The sequence below is a fragment of the Xenopus laevis genome, chromosome 1L, assembly GCF_017654675.1.
Source record: "Xenopus laevis strain J_2021 chromosome 1L, Xenopus_laevis_v10.1, whole genome shotgun sequence".
Taxonomy (NCBI): domain Eukaryota; kingdom Metazoa; phylum Chordata; class Amphibia; order Anura; family Pipidae; genus Xenopus; species Xenopus laevis.
Window position 1 is genome coordinate 138511003 of NC_054371.1, and position 14831 is coordinate 138525833.

The 14831-nt window shown below is 38.1% G+C and overlaps 1 long non-coding RNA gene across 2 annotated transcripts in view; it reads right to left on the reverse strand.

The window, feature by feature from the left end:
• Positions 1-14831, reverse strand: part of LOC121394097 — a 205559-nt gene that overhangs the window by 79121 nt on the left and 111607 nt on the right. For both annotated transcript variants that reach the window (XR_005961505.1, XR_005961504.1), the window contains one exon: positions 8486-8589. This is a non-coding gene — a long non-coding RNA (uncharacterized LOC121394097). The remainder of the gene's footprint in view (positions 1-8485; positions 8590-14831) is intronic.

A 14831-nucleotide genomic window follows, 5' to 3' on the forward strand; every position in this document is an offset into this window, starting at 1 on the left:
CATTCCCTAGGAATTACGAACAGCTCTATGTGCATGATAATCCTAGCACACCTTCCCTGTTACACTGTCTGTTTCCTTAAACTGTGTCCAATAAAACCATTTCTGATTATATTTCTCTATCTCTTGTGTGGATGATCCACCATTTTAGGAGATGTGTGCTGTTTCCAGTTTAAGGAAATAAGCAATTTAGCCTTATCTAGCAAAATTGGTACAACTGACTTGCGATATGTCCGAATTGATCTAGACGTGTGGCAGATCCAAAGGAGCATTTGGAATTTCTACATCTGTGATTTCTTTAATGGTTTCCCTTATCTGAGACCAGTAGTTCGTTAATCCCAGACATCCCCAGAAGATATGAGACAGATTTCCCATCCCTTCATTGCACCTTCATCATGTTGGTCGAAGTGTTTTGTATATCTTGGCCAATTTAACTGGGGTTCTATACCAACTGCTTAACAATTTATAATTGAGCTCCTGAATTTTGCAACAGACCGAGGTTGAATGCACCAAAAGGACAATTTTTTCCCAATCTTCTTCCTCTATTGTAAGTCCTAATTCTTCCTCCCATTTAAGTTTGAATGCATCGCTTGGCGAGATTTTGATAAGTTAGAATACACTTGTATAGATAAGAGATAGTTCTCTGTGGAGGGTCCTTCGATTCCCAAAGAATTTCTACCTGCGTAGGTGTCTCTTTGGTCGTAATATGTAGGTGACGTGCCATTATAAAATGTCTCACCTGTTCAATAACATACGGTAATAACATTTCCCAAAGTGGTGTTAGAAAGCAGAGAGTAAATCCCTTAATGTCTCCTTAATGGCCAATTGATATAAGGGCAAGGGTCCAATCCTGGAGGAAAATTAAGATTACCAAATATGGTGCAGAAGCTTTTTTTATGCAGGACCGGTGGGTCCTGCATATCAGGGTCTCAGGTGGACCAAAAAAACTGCATTATAATTAGGAATGCACTGAATCCCAATCATTTATGAAGGATTTGGCAGGATCATGAACCAAATGCGAGGAAGACCAGACAAAGGGGGTTGAAAAAAAAACATACATGCAGCAAAAGAAAACATTCACATAATTTTGTAGAATTCAATTCAGTATAAACAGGCATTTGGATTCAACCCAGTCTGAATTCTGCTGAAATAGGCAAAATCCCTAATTGAATCGTGGATTTAGTGCATCCCTAGATAGCACATCTGGAAATTTCACCTTAGACATGAACTAGGCAATTCCCCCAAATATACATACTCCACACCAGAGGTTTTCAGAGTGTTTTTGGTTCTAACCTCCCTTTGAAGTTCAACATTTTCTTTCAACCCCCTTTCATAATAAGACAGATAAAAAGATCCCAGCATCAATAATTCAGCTATTGTTCCATATCTAGAACATGTTTCAGTCCTTAAAGAACAAGGAAAGTTAAACTAAAGAAGTAAGCTAGAAATGTTGTACATTATGTTTTGTGTCTCCAAAGATGCCCCAGTAGCTCTGTGCTGCTGTCACTTACTGAGCTTAGGGACCCACTCACAATATACAGTACACATAGAATAGAAATGCCCCAATATAAGGCTGATTAGTAATTAATACATATAATTACTACATTGCAGCACAGAAACCAGTGCAATTGTATCAGATTTTAATAAACAGCCCTGTAGCATCTGCTTATATTACAGGGCAACCACATTTTCTGCTGGATAATTTGCGACGACCCCTAACTTAATTTTATCCAAAATATTTAAAATGATTTCCTTTTCCTGTGTAATAATGAAACAATACCTTGGTCTTGATCCAAACTAAGATATAATACATTCTAATTGGAAGCAAAACCAGCCTATTGGGTTTATTTAATGTTTACATGATTTTCATTTAGACTTAGGGATGAAGATCCAAATTATGGAAGTCTTCTGTCATCCGGAAAACCCCAGGTCTCAAGCATTCTGGATAACAGGTCCCATATCTGTACAAATAGGCATTCTCTCTTTCCCTAACTGACCCTTAACCCGGGCCTCCCCTGGGTGCTGCTAAGGCACCGCCTCACAGTTTGGGAACCACTGCTCTACACCGATGAGGCATTTTTCATAATTCTTAATAGGCCAATAGAACTCTTGGAACCTGAGCTCAGTGAAGATCTGATGCATATTTTGTTGGGTACACATGAATAGTCATCATTGACTGTGTATCAGATATGAAGGTAGTGTTTCATCAGCAGAACATCAGCTGCGGATACTTTTCTTACTCTTATAAGTACTTTTCAATTACTGGATGCTGCTTTGATTTCTTATTCAGTGTCTAGTTTATGTGTAATTTCTGAAGGACAAATGCACCTGAGCTCTCTACACGGTTCTGCAGCAATTTAAAATTAGTAGTCCATCTGTAATATCAAAGAGTGAGTTTCTGTATTGCATTTACTTTGCACAGTGAAGGAATAATAAAAGAGCAATTCTGAAAATTATTTTGTAAATTTGCGGATGTTCACAGCACTTATGTCTCTGTATAACACTCTGTGTAATTTATTTTTAAAGGGAATTTTGATTTAGTCATTTCTGATATTAAAATTACCAGTTTTGAAAAGGAGTCTTTTTTTTTCTCGCTACATGGATGTAAAATTTTAAGAGGGGGACCTGACTTCAATAGAATTACCTATCAAGAATGGCCCAGAGATTCTTAACTTGTGGGCTAGGAGCCAAAATTAGGCCCCATTGTGTTTACAGTGGGCCTCCATGATCCTATGACTCCATTTTAATAGAAAATAGTCATTGATCAAGGTGATTTTAACTGGTTTTAAATTAAGTCTTGGGTCCTGAGGGTGATTCTCCAACTTAATTTGAGTAACCTGAGAAAGAAACACTGATTCAGACTGACGGTTGAACCATAGCATGATTGGTATGACTGCCTAGTGTAGTCAGGCCTATTGGGATCAGTGACTTGCACCTCACAAAACATTACATAGGTTATCTATATGTGATCTGCTTAGGTATGCCTGTCTATATATACAATATATCTATATCCAGGGAACCTTCCCTTGTGTAAGAGACGAAACTATTACACATTACACTATTTATAATCAGTTATGCCGCAAAAGGGTGTAAAATATGGTGTATAACAAATGGCACATTTATACAGCTGTGTATATCTTAGACCCTGAATTTATGCATTAGAAAGAATGACATCAAATCGGCCAATGAACATGGTGTATTAATATGCTTCCCATACTTGTCAAACATCGCTGCATAAAATCTGGCACATTTATGAATCTGTGCATTTTATTGTAGATGTATGTAAACCCCAATCTGAAACTCCAGCATACAAATTGTCTTTCCTAATTTTGATGCCTTTTTTACAGCACCATAGACCTGGCTTGACACATTCAAGTTAACAGGAAACCATCAGGTAGAAAAAAACTCTAGCATAATCCTCTGTGTAAAAAATGATGTCAAAGATAGTGATGGACACCATGTTGTTACACATCCTCATTCAAGCATGTACAGTTTGACGGGCCTCGATTTTATCTGTATAAAACACTATGGCTGCTCATTTCTTGGGCAGTGAGGAGCTTGAGTGACACCTATTGACAAAAAGGTAGATTTTTCACGATACCTTTCACTATAGTAATACTAATTGAGAAACATTTCTCAGTTTACATATTTACAAATTATTGTGCCTCTGGAGCCCAAAGGCTAACTAGTTCTCTGAGCATTAACTGGCAGTTGAAGGACATGTCCCAGTTTCAAGGGACTGAGTCCTAACATATACAGTATTAGCTTCTTAACCCAGGGACATCAAGTTTCAGTCAAGTGGAGAAAACATACATTTTTAACAAGGTTTAATTATACTCCTCGAAAACCAACACTTGGACATTAAGTGAACACTTACAAGTATCTTGTGCAGTTACCTATAACAACCAATCAGCAATAATCTTTTATCAGTCCAACAGATGCAAATGCCTCATTGGCTGCTATGGGTTACCCACTGGTCCAAATTAGCATCTTGTTATTAAATTAGAATTTGTCTACACCTTATGTTATATATATATATATATATATATATATATATATATATATATATATATATATATATATATATATATATATAGATATATATATATAGATATATATATATATATATAGATATATATATATAGATATATATATATATATATAGATATATATATATATCTATCTATCTATCTATTTATACTCTTTCCTGCAGCTGGAGCACTCTAATCCATTAGGCAATTGCCCGGGTGCAGGTTATAATGAATAATACATAGAACAACAAAAAACCGCACACACAGGACTTGTAAGGTGCAAAAAAATAAAAATAGATTTATTGCAACGTTTCGGCTCCTGTACTCGAGCCTTCTTCACCACCTGAAGAAGGCTCGAGTACAGGAGCCGAAACGTTGCAATAAATCTTTTTTATTTATTTGCACCTTACAAGTCCTGTGTGTGCGGTTTTTGTTGTTCTATATATATATATATATATATATATATATATATATATATATATATATATATATATATATATATATATATAGTCCCAAAATATACTGGCCCCCACCCCTCCCAGCTATAGTCAGGTGATCCCACTGGTGTCTAATAAAAGGGCAGCCAAGTTTGGGAGTTTTACTTTGAAAGCAGCTAGTAAGTTGTAGGTAAAACTTAGTCCCTTTGTAAAATGTATATTTAAGCAATTGAATTCTTAATGAATCAGATGAAAATTGAGCATAGGACTGGCCAGATATGGGATGACTTTGACGTAGTTGGCCAGCTTAAAAATATTGCAATATATGGACAAACAATCCCTGTTTTGTTTAAAGGGTAAAGGCATTTTTCAGTAGCAGTATGCACAAAATGTCTCTGTCTTAAAATGTATTAATAATGGGTTGAGTGCAGAGGACCTCTTGTATTTGTCTATATGTATTTTGTGGTCACAGCCTCATTGCACCCCCGCCTAATGGTTTTAAAAATTAGTGGTGAGCACAACTTTTCCTTGTTTGTGCAAAATTCAAAGTTCTTTTATTGTGTACATAAATCCGACTTTTCGGCCCCCATTGGGGCCTGAAAGATGATACTGATCTGGTTATAAGCCCTGCAGACAAGGGGGGAGCAATTGTACTATTAGACTATACGTTCTATAGAAATGAACTGTTGGAGCAACTGTCAGATTAAAACACCTTCAAATTGCTCCCAGGCGACCCTACTTTTTAATTAAAAAAAGAATTGGACTCCATGCTAGGCCTGGCCAAGGACTCTGGGTGGCTTGACCAGAACACACATCGATTCCTCACCACAGAATATCCCCGTACCCCCATTATATATACCTTACCGAAGGTACACAAGTCTCTCTCCTCTTCACCAGGAAGACCCATTATATCGGCCATAGGGTCTTTATATCAATCTGTTGCAACCTACATTGACCACTATCTACAGCCTTTTGTACAAAGTATGGAGTCATATACACAGGACTCAAGCCATGTGATCAGGCGACTCTCTGAACTACATGACCTACCTCATAACTGCTTATTGGTGACCATGGACGTCAAGAGCCTCTACACTGTGATACCACATGCACAAGGGATTTGGGCATGTAGGAAGGCTCTCCTTACTTCTCCCCCACGGACACCCCCATTGAATTTTTACTCCAACTATTAGAATTAACCCTAACAAGGAACTTCTTTCACTTTGAAAAGCTGTACTACCTACAGGTGGCGGGGACGGTTGGCACCATCATACACCAACCTGTTTATGCTGGCATTCGAAGGCACACACATCTACCCACTATTGGGAAAGTCAATATTGACCTACTTTCGGTACATAGACAATCTCTTCCTGAATTGGACTGACACAGAAGAGGCCCTACATTCCTTTCACTAACATCTTAACAGCCTGGATACTCCGATCAAGCTGACCATGAATTTCAACAACAACATCGATTTCCTCGATTTAAACATATTCCTGGAGGAATCCAATATCAGCACAAGACTGTTCAGAAAAGCAACAGACCGTAATTCTATTTTGCAAGCAAGTAGTAATCACCCGCCAGCTACAATTAGGGGTATTCCCTATTCTCTGTTCCTCCGGGTGATAAGGAATAACAGCTCACAGGTTTGAGAGATTCCTGCAGAGAGGCTATTCAGAGAACCTGCTATGTCAACAGCTTGAAAGGGCACTAAAATACACACAGTCCGACCTACTTATGGCAAAACAACCCAAAGATATATCAAATACCTCACTGGTTTTCTTAACAACATATTCCAAAGCTTCTCAACATCTGACCACAAGTGTCAATAAACATTGGCCAATGTTAAACATGGATTAATCACTTTCCCTCCATCGCACTCCTAAACCCATGTTTGGATACAGAAGAGACAGAAACCTTAGGGATCTACTAGTACGTACAGACTTTATCAGATTGGCAAACACTGAAATCAATTGGCTCACTACACAGAAAAAACTGGGGTGCTATAAATGCCCGGACTGTGTGACATGCAGAAGCCTCCTCACTGGCCCTGATTTCCCTCATCCTCACACAGGAAAAAGATACATTGTTGTATAAATTATTACCTGTTCCTGTGGGCTGTACTATGTAGGCAAAACCTGCACCACCTTAAAAGAACATATTGGAAATCATAGGTCCGCTATCAGCAAAGCACTTAAAGGAATTGTTCAGTGTAAAAATAAAAACTGGTAAATAGATAGGCTGTGCAAAATAAAAAATGTTTCTAATATAGTTAGTTAGCCAAAAATTTAATGTATAAAGAAAGGCTGGAGTGATTTGATGTATATTATGTCAGTCAGAACACTACTTCCTGCTTTTCAGCTCTCTTGGTTTACACTGACTGGTTACCCTGGTTACCAGGCAGTAACAAATCAGAGACTTGAGGGGGGGGGGCCACATGGGTCATATCTGTTGCTTTTGAATCTGAGCTGATTGCTGAGGATCAATTGCAAACTCACTGAACAGAAATGTACCATGTGGCCCCCCTTCAAGTCGCTGACTAACTTAGAGTTATAGAGCAGAAAAGCAGGAAGTTGGATTCTGGCTGTTTTATTAGACATCTGTTAACTCCAGCCTTTAAATATTACATTTTTGGCTAACTAACTATATTAGATACATTTTTTATTTTGCATAGCCTATCTATTTACACAGTTTTTATTTTCACACTGAACTGTTCCTTTAAGGAAGGAAAGGCAATACAAACAGCAGCCAAACATTTCATACTTAAAGGACATTCTCTGCCAACTTTCAGATGTATGGCTAGAGATCATCAACCCCCCCCTGGACTGGGGTGGTGACAGAGATCAATCGCTACTAAGGATGGAATCCAGATGGATCTACAAACTGGATACTGTAGCCCCACGTGGGCTTAATGAAACACTTCCTCTTGGCTGTTTTGTATAAGGACCGTCTAATGACTATTGTCCGCCTGCTGGCTCACAGACTATGTTGCCATATCCCCTGACTATTTACCCCTTCCAGGATATAGAATTGTGTTACATCTCTGCTCTCTCTCTTTTGCCTCTAACATTTATTTTTTTGTTTTCTTTTTTGTTTGATATATACCAATATGCATAGACATACCAGCTCCTTACTGTCTTGTTACGTCCTATACAGCACCATGCTCTGATACACAGATATTGCTTTTATTACTCTTACATTCTTGCACGCCTGATTGTACCGCCTCAATGCCCCCCTTAACTTAGTGGGTAGCAGGAGTACCCCTTAGCATGCCATATGGGTGATGTCACCCTTGGCTAAAATTGGGGTATATAGCCAAGCAGTATGCTCCTTTGACATAATAGTTCATTGCGCTGGATGTTACCCTAGTCCCTATATGTGAGATTGCAGATGCATGTGAGATATACTCACTTTATACCACCCCCTAGGACTTTCTCTCTCCTTTTCACTTCACGCCTAACCCTTTTTTCCTCACACTCGTGTTGCTAGGCTCCCTAGCAATAGAATTTTGGCACCATTTTGTTTGTTTAAATTGGCTGTCTGTGTTTGGCACTCTCACCCTGACGAAGATTCCTGTGTGGAATCGAAACGTTGGTCCACCTAATAAACCTGCATGAACTGATTTATTTGTCTGCATCGTGATTGAATATGGAGTGCCGTCACCGAAGGGATTATTTAAATATTTAAAAGACTGGCACCCAGCCTTCGGATCTTCTTTATGGTTGTGTGTTCCTTTTCATTTGGTATATATATATATATATATATATATATATAAAATTAGTTTTTTCCGCACACCACTGAACTGAACAAAATACCCAGGTGCTACTCAAATATGTATTATCAATAGCTTTCCAGAGGAGAATGAGTGCACACTGGGAATCCTTGGATAGGTTATTTTAAAACCATAATTTTATTTAAGTTAATTAAAAACAGGCCGAAGTTTCGGTCCACCTCTAGGACCTTTTTCAAGACCATGAATGTTTAAAATCAACACTTTAAATAGACAAAGAAGGAAGCACTCACCCTATCACGTGCACCAGATGGAGTCATGTGAATTTAGAGAAGAGACCAATCACCACCATATGCATTGTTGCCCATGTGATTAGAAAAGAGAATAGAAAAAAGTCCTGTGAAAAAGCACAGAATGTATAATACAAAAGGTAAAAATATGTTATCATAAAGACGTTAAAAAATTAACATAAAATAAAATTATGGTTTAACAATAACCTATCCAAGGGTTCCGTGTGCACTCATTCTCCTCTGGAAAGCTATATATATAAGCTCTATATATATATATATATATATATATATATATATATATATATATATATATATATATATTATATATATATATATTTTTTTTTTATTATTTTTTTTGCTGGAGCCATATGCACACACTAGATGGGTGTATTGGGCCCTGGTGCTAACAGAATATTATATAGACAAAATAGGAAGATGCTGTTGCACACAGGGACTTTGAAAAGATCCTTTATTTATATATATACACACACACACACACACACACAGTTTTTTTTTAGTTAATATAGATTTACTTCATTCTGTGGCCACTAAAGCAAATAAAGTACTTGCATAAAAAAGGCATAAACTCAAGGGGTAAAAACATAATTATGCCTCTTTATAGGTCCCTGGTGAGGCCTCATCTGGAGTATGCAGTGCAGTTTTGGGCTCCAGTTTTAAGAGGGATATAAATGAGCTGGAGAGAGTGCAGAGACGTGCAACTACACTGGTTAGAGGGATGGAAGATTTCAATTAAGAGGGTAGACTGTCGCGGTTGGGGTTGTTTTCTCTGGAAAAAAAGGCACTTGCGAGGGGACATGATTACACTTTACAAGTACATTAGAGGACATTATAGACAATAGGGGACCTTTTTACCCATGTGGATCACCGTACCAGAGGCCACCTCTTCAGACTAGAAGAAAAGAACTTTCCTTTGAAGCAACGTAAGGGGTACTTTACAGTGAGGTTGTGGAATGCACTGCAGGGTGATGTTGTGATGGCTGATTCTGTTAATGCCTTTAAGAATGGCTTGGATGATTTCTTGGACAGACATAACATCAAAGGCTATTGTGACACTAAACTCTATAGTTAGTATAGATATGGGTATATATAATTTATGTGAGTGTATAGAGGGGTCAGTGGGAGTGTGCGTATGTGTATGGATGCTGGGTTTCATTTGGAGGGGTTGAACATGATGGACTTTCTTTTTTTAACCCGATTTAACTATGTAACTTCACTGAACACATTTTATGCTCCATGCCCTATTGTGATTGGTTTTAAAGGGGTGAGGTGGAGTAAAATATTGTCCTAAAGGTCTTTAGCCTGGAATTTAAAATGTTATTTGGTTTCTGGGTCCCACTCAAACTAGGAAGATATACAGTATAATATGAATAAAAGAGGAAGTTCACATTTTAATGTGTGTATCGTTTTTCAGTTATTAGCCTGTCTGTTTCCAGTCTGCAACCCAAAAGGTCCACTGACAGAAAAATACAAAAGGGGGATGTAAAAAGATGTTTAAAATGGTGTTTTTGTGAATGTGTAAAATCATATGCTGCTGAATATACCATCGCTAAGCAAAAGTTTGCATTAAAGGAGAACTAAAGTTTAAAGGAATAATTCTGTGTAAAAATAAAATCTAAGTAAATAGTTAGGCTGTGCAAAATAAAACAAGTTTCTAATAGTTTTTCTGTGCAAAATAAAACAATTTTCAATATAGTTAGTTAGCCAAAAATTTAAAGTATAAAGGCTGGAGTGACTGGATGCCTAACATATTAGCCAGAACACTACTTCCTGCTTTTTCTGTAATAAGATTATATGAATCAGGATAAAAAAATTATCTCAAGATGGTATTATACGGCACCACAGACTTATGCTGGAGGTGTTTTCACTGGTAAACCAATACTATCAGTATATTTATATTATATGGCACACATACCCTAAGAGAAATCTCAGATCCACTGACTAAATACTGCATTCAGCAAGAAGTATGGTAACTGTTAAATCAAAAGCAAAAGATTTTATTAATATAGATGATTGGTATAATGTGAGTGAGAATTTAAGATCTATGGAGGAGATTATTGCAGAAAAAAAAAAGAGAAAGCTTGTGCTCATTTTAAGATAAGGAAACTTAAATATGACAATATGAACTTGAATAGAAATATCTTATACACTTTAAGGAAATTGTATTTTTTAAGCTTAAGGGTGAAGTACTGGTGAATAAATGATATAAGCGAGAAGGGCCGAATCTCACAAGTTAATTTATCTAATGCACTAATGCAATATACTAATAAAACAGTACACATACAAAATATGTTGAAGTTGTATTATTCTTTTTTTCTTTCTGCTTCTACAGTATATGATTATAATGGCTGCATTTGAGTTTATATATATACTGTATTTACTTGATCCCCAGTCCATTTTATTTTTGTACCCCAACAAGTCTCCCATTGGATGGAGCAAATTACACCAATTCATAGTTCAGGTATGGGATTCCAGTTTCAAATGGGAAGCCCATCAGCTATAGAGTCCATTCCTAAACCTTCAGTTTTTTTTTTTAAAAATGATAATAAAACAGTACCTTGTACTTGATAGCAACTAAGCTACATAAATCCATGTTGGTGGCAAGACCGTTTTATTGGGTTTATCTAATTTTTGGTTTCTATAAAAAAACAAATAAAACAAATTAAGCACATACCATGAATGAGCTTATCCAGATTGGTTTTTATTTGATCCACAATCACATCACAATGACACTGTGCCATTCCATACTCATACAAAGGACAAAATATGCTCATAAACATATCTATCAAAATACACAGGCACCTGAAAATTGGGGAATTTCCTGATTTCCATAATCAGATCAAAATGGCCGTCATATTAAATCTGTGCCACTTGATAGCACTGCATATGACATGTAACTACACTGTAAATCTCTCAACATTTTTACCAGCAGTTCATATATGGGCTCTCCATAGAGTGGGATTAGCTATCAGCATGCAATAACAACTACCTATCAGGCTAACAATGACATCAACAACCTGAATTATGTTCACAATAATTCTGACACTTCTGTACTCACAGTTTAACTGCCCCCCTTCTTATTTCAGATAGTGGTTTAGCCCAACTTCCTTACTGGTTAAGCTCTCTTTCCTAGAGTTCTGGTATTGACTGTGAATCTCCATCCACCATATGTCTAAGGACACCTTACTGATTGGCTAAACACTTTCCCATCATGCACTGGTACCAGCTGTAGGAAAAACTGAACGTTGGCAAGAGAAGGCAGTGAAGGGAATAGGATTTTATCTCCCATCAGCAACACCCAATCAGTCTGCCAGCTCAACATAATGATGTTTTGCCAGGTAAGGACACAACCAAATTTTCTTACCTCAAGGGGGTGGCTCTTAGGATAAAGTTGATGGATTGGTTATGTGCCATTTGGTCTTAGGTTTTTGTCAGAGTAATTTTTAGTTAAATCCCCAATTTGTGGATTTGGACACCGGGAACAGCTTGTGTTGTAACAACAGCCCATGGCTGTCCCACCAACCCAGATCTAAAAGCATCCATGTGCAGTGTTACCATACCTACTATGCCCCCTGACATTGCACTTGCACTAAATCATGTTTTAATGTATAAAATGTGTATAGTGATATCTCCAGTGAGACAAGCTGGAATCAGTAAGACTTTAGAGCAGGACTTTCCAACCTGCAGATTGCAGTAAGTGAAGTACAAAGTGACAGTTAAAACCAGTAGTGACAGTTACAAGATTGTCAGATGCAGCTTTAGAACAGAGGTAAGGGCAGCACAGATGCTCTAGAGGCATATATTAGGGGAAATGGCATTGCATGTGTACTAAATCATGTTTAAATCATGTTTAATGTATGTAAAGTAACTTTTCAAATGTGGAGTCAGTATCACTTTAGAGCAGGGCTTTCCAACCTGCAGATTGTAGCTGTATTTCAACTACAAAGTGACCGTTGGAAACACTAGTGACAGTTACAAGATTATCAGAGGCAGCTTTAGATGAGAGGTAAGTGCAGCACAGCTACTATAGGAACACATATGATGGAAAATAATATGCATTTGAACTGAATCAGGTTTTAATCATGTTAAAAGTGTGTAAAGTAACTTTCCAGTAAGGCAATGTGGAGTTAGTAAGTGCAGCACAGACATGCTAGCTACACATTTTGGGGAAAATAATGCATGTGTACTAAATCAGGTTTAAATCATTTAAATTGGAATGGTCAGTACCAGTTTGTTTAGGAGATGGTAGGTGTTTTTATACAATATATCATATGTTAGGGTTGCTATTAGTGATGATGGGCACCTAAGCAAATTAACATTGGGCCCTGGTTCCTAGATTTATATTTGAGGAAAAATCTACTGCTTTGGAACAGTGAATATAATAACATGTCTAGTAGCAGGGATTTCCAACCTGCAGATTTTAGCTGAAGTCAAAGCAACAACTCCAAAAGCTGCCAAAGGCGGAGAAGTTGTTCTTCAAGTATATGGTTACTAATCCAATTTAATTAATTTTTTAAAGAAAAATAGTAAAAAAAAAACCACCCCTCTCTCCACCACCTCGCCAATTCTCAATCTTTTACCTACTGACAAAGTGCTTAGTGCAGTTATCAAAAGCTTAAATAACTTAGCATAAAATCTCAAATATAATTCTTTTGTTAATTAATGAGGATTAAATAAGTTAAGTTAATTGACAAATCAAAGTGTTTGTGCTTAATTAATAGTGTGTTGAGGTAGAGAAATGTGTATTAATTGCTTGCCTACGTAGGACCAAATACTCATGACCATTAGGTGAGGTGGTGGAGAGAGGGTTTTTTTTTACTATTTTTCTTTAATAAATTAAATTTCAATTGGGTAATCGATACCTCCTCTTCCCGGAAAGTGAAATGCCACGTATAATTAACATGGGTCCAGTATTCTCTCTTTTAATTCAATTCAATTTTAACTATTGGATTGTGAGTGGAGGGCAGCCAGGGTATGCCATACACAGGCAGAGTAAGGCAGGCAGAATATGAAACTCACAGGCAGTGTAGGGCAGGCACAATATGGAACACACAGGCAACAAAGGACAAACAGATTATTGCACATACAGGCAGAATAGAACAAGCAGAGTATGGCACACACAGACAGATTAGCACCGGCAGATTATTGCACATACAGGCAAAACACTGCAGGCAGAGTATCTCACACACAGGTAAAGTAAGCCAAGCAGAATGTGGAACACAGGCAGAATAGGGCTGGTAGAATATAGAACACACAGGCAGCATAGGGCAAGCAGAGTATGGAACACCCAAGCAGAGTATAGCACAGAAAGGTAGACTGGGGTAGCCAGAATATAGAAAATACAGGCAGCAAAGGGAAGGAAGTGTATGGAACATACAGAAAGAGTAGGGCAAGCAAAATATGGAACACATGGACAGCATAGGGCATGCAGAGTATAGCACACACATGCAGTGTAGGGCAGGCAGAGTATAGCACACACATGCAGTGTAGGGCAGGCAGGGTATGGCACACACAGGCAAAATTGGGCAGGCAGATTATGGCACACAAAGGTTAAGTAGGGCAAGCAGAGTATTCCACATACAGGCAGAAAAGGACAGGCGGAGTTTGGCACATACAGGCAGAGCCGCGCAAACAGAATGTGGCACACACAGGAAGAGTATTGCAAAGAAGGCAGAATAGGATAGATAGAGTATGGCAGAATACAGCAGACATAGTATAGCAAACATAGGCAACGTAGGGCAGGCAAATTAGGGCATACACATATAGAGTAGAGCAGGCAGAATATGCAACACACAGGCAGCGTAGGGCCCTTGCCCTACTTGCCCTACTATGCAAGTGTGTGTGCACTACTCTGTCAGTGTGTGACATGCTTTGCCTGCTCTATTCTGCCAGTATATGCAATAATCTACGTAAACCTGTTTGTGCCATACTCTGCCTGCCCAATTTTGCCTATGTGTGTGCGCTCCAGACAGGCAGGGTATGGCAGAATAGGGTAGGCAGAATATAGAAAATACAGGTAGAATAGGGCAGGCAAGGTATGGCACATACAGGCAGAGTAGGGCACACAGATAGAGTACGGCAGGTAGAATATAAAACACACAGACAGTGTAGGGCAGGTACAATATGGAACACACAAGCAACAAAGGGCAAGCATAGTATGGCACACACAGGCAGAGTATGGTACACCAAGCCAGCATAGGGCAGGAAGAGTATGGCAAACGCAGACAGATTAGTGCAAGTAGAGTATTGCAAATACAGGTAGAACAGGCCAGGCAGTAGGGAAGGCAAATGTGGAATACAGGCAGTGTAGGGCAGAAAGAAAATTGTACAC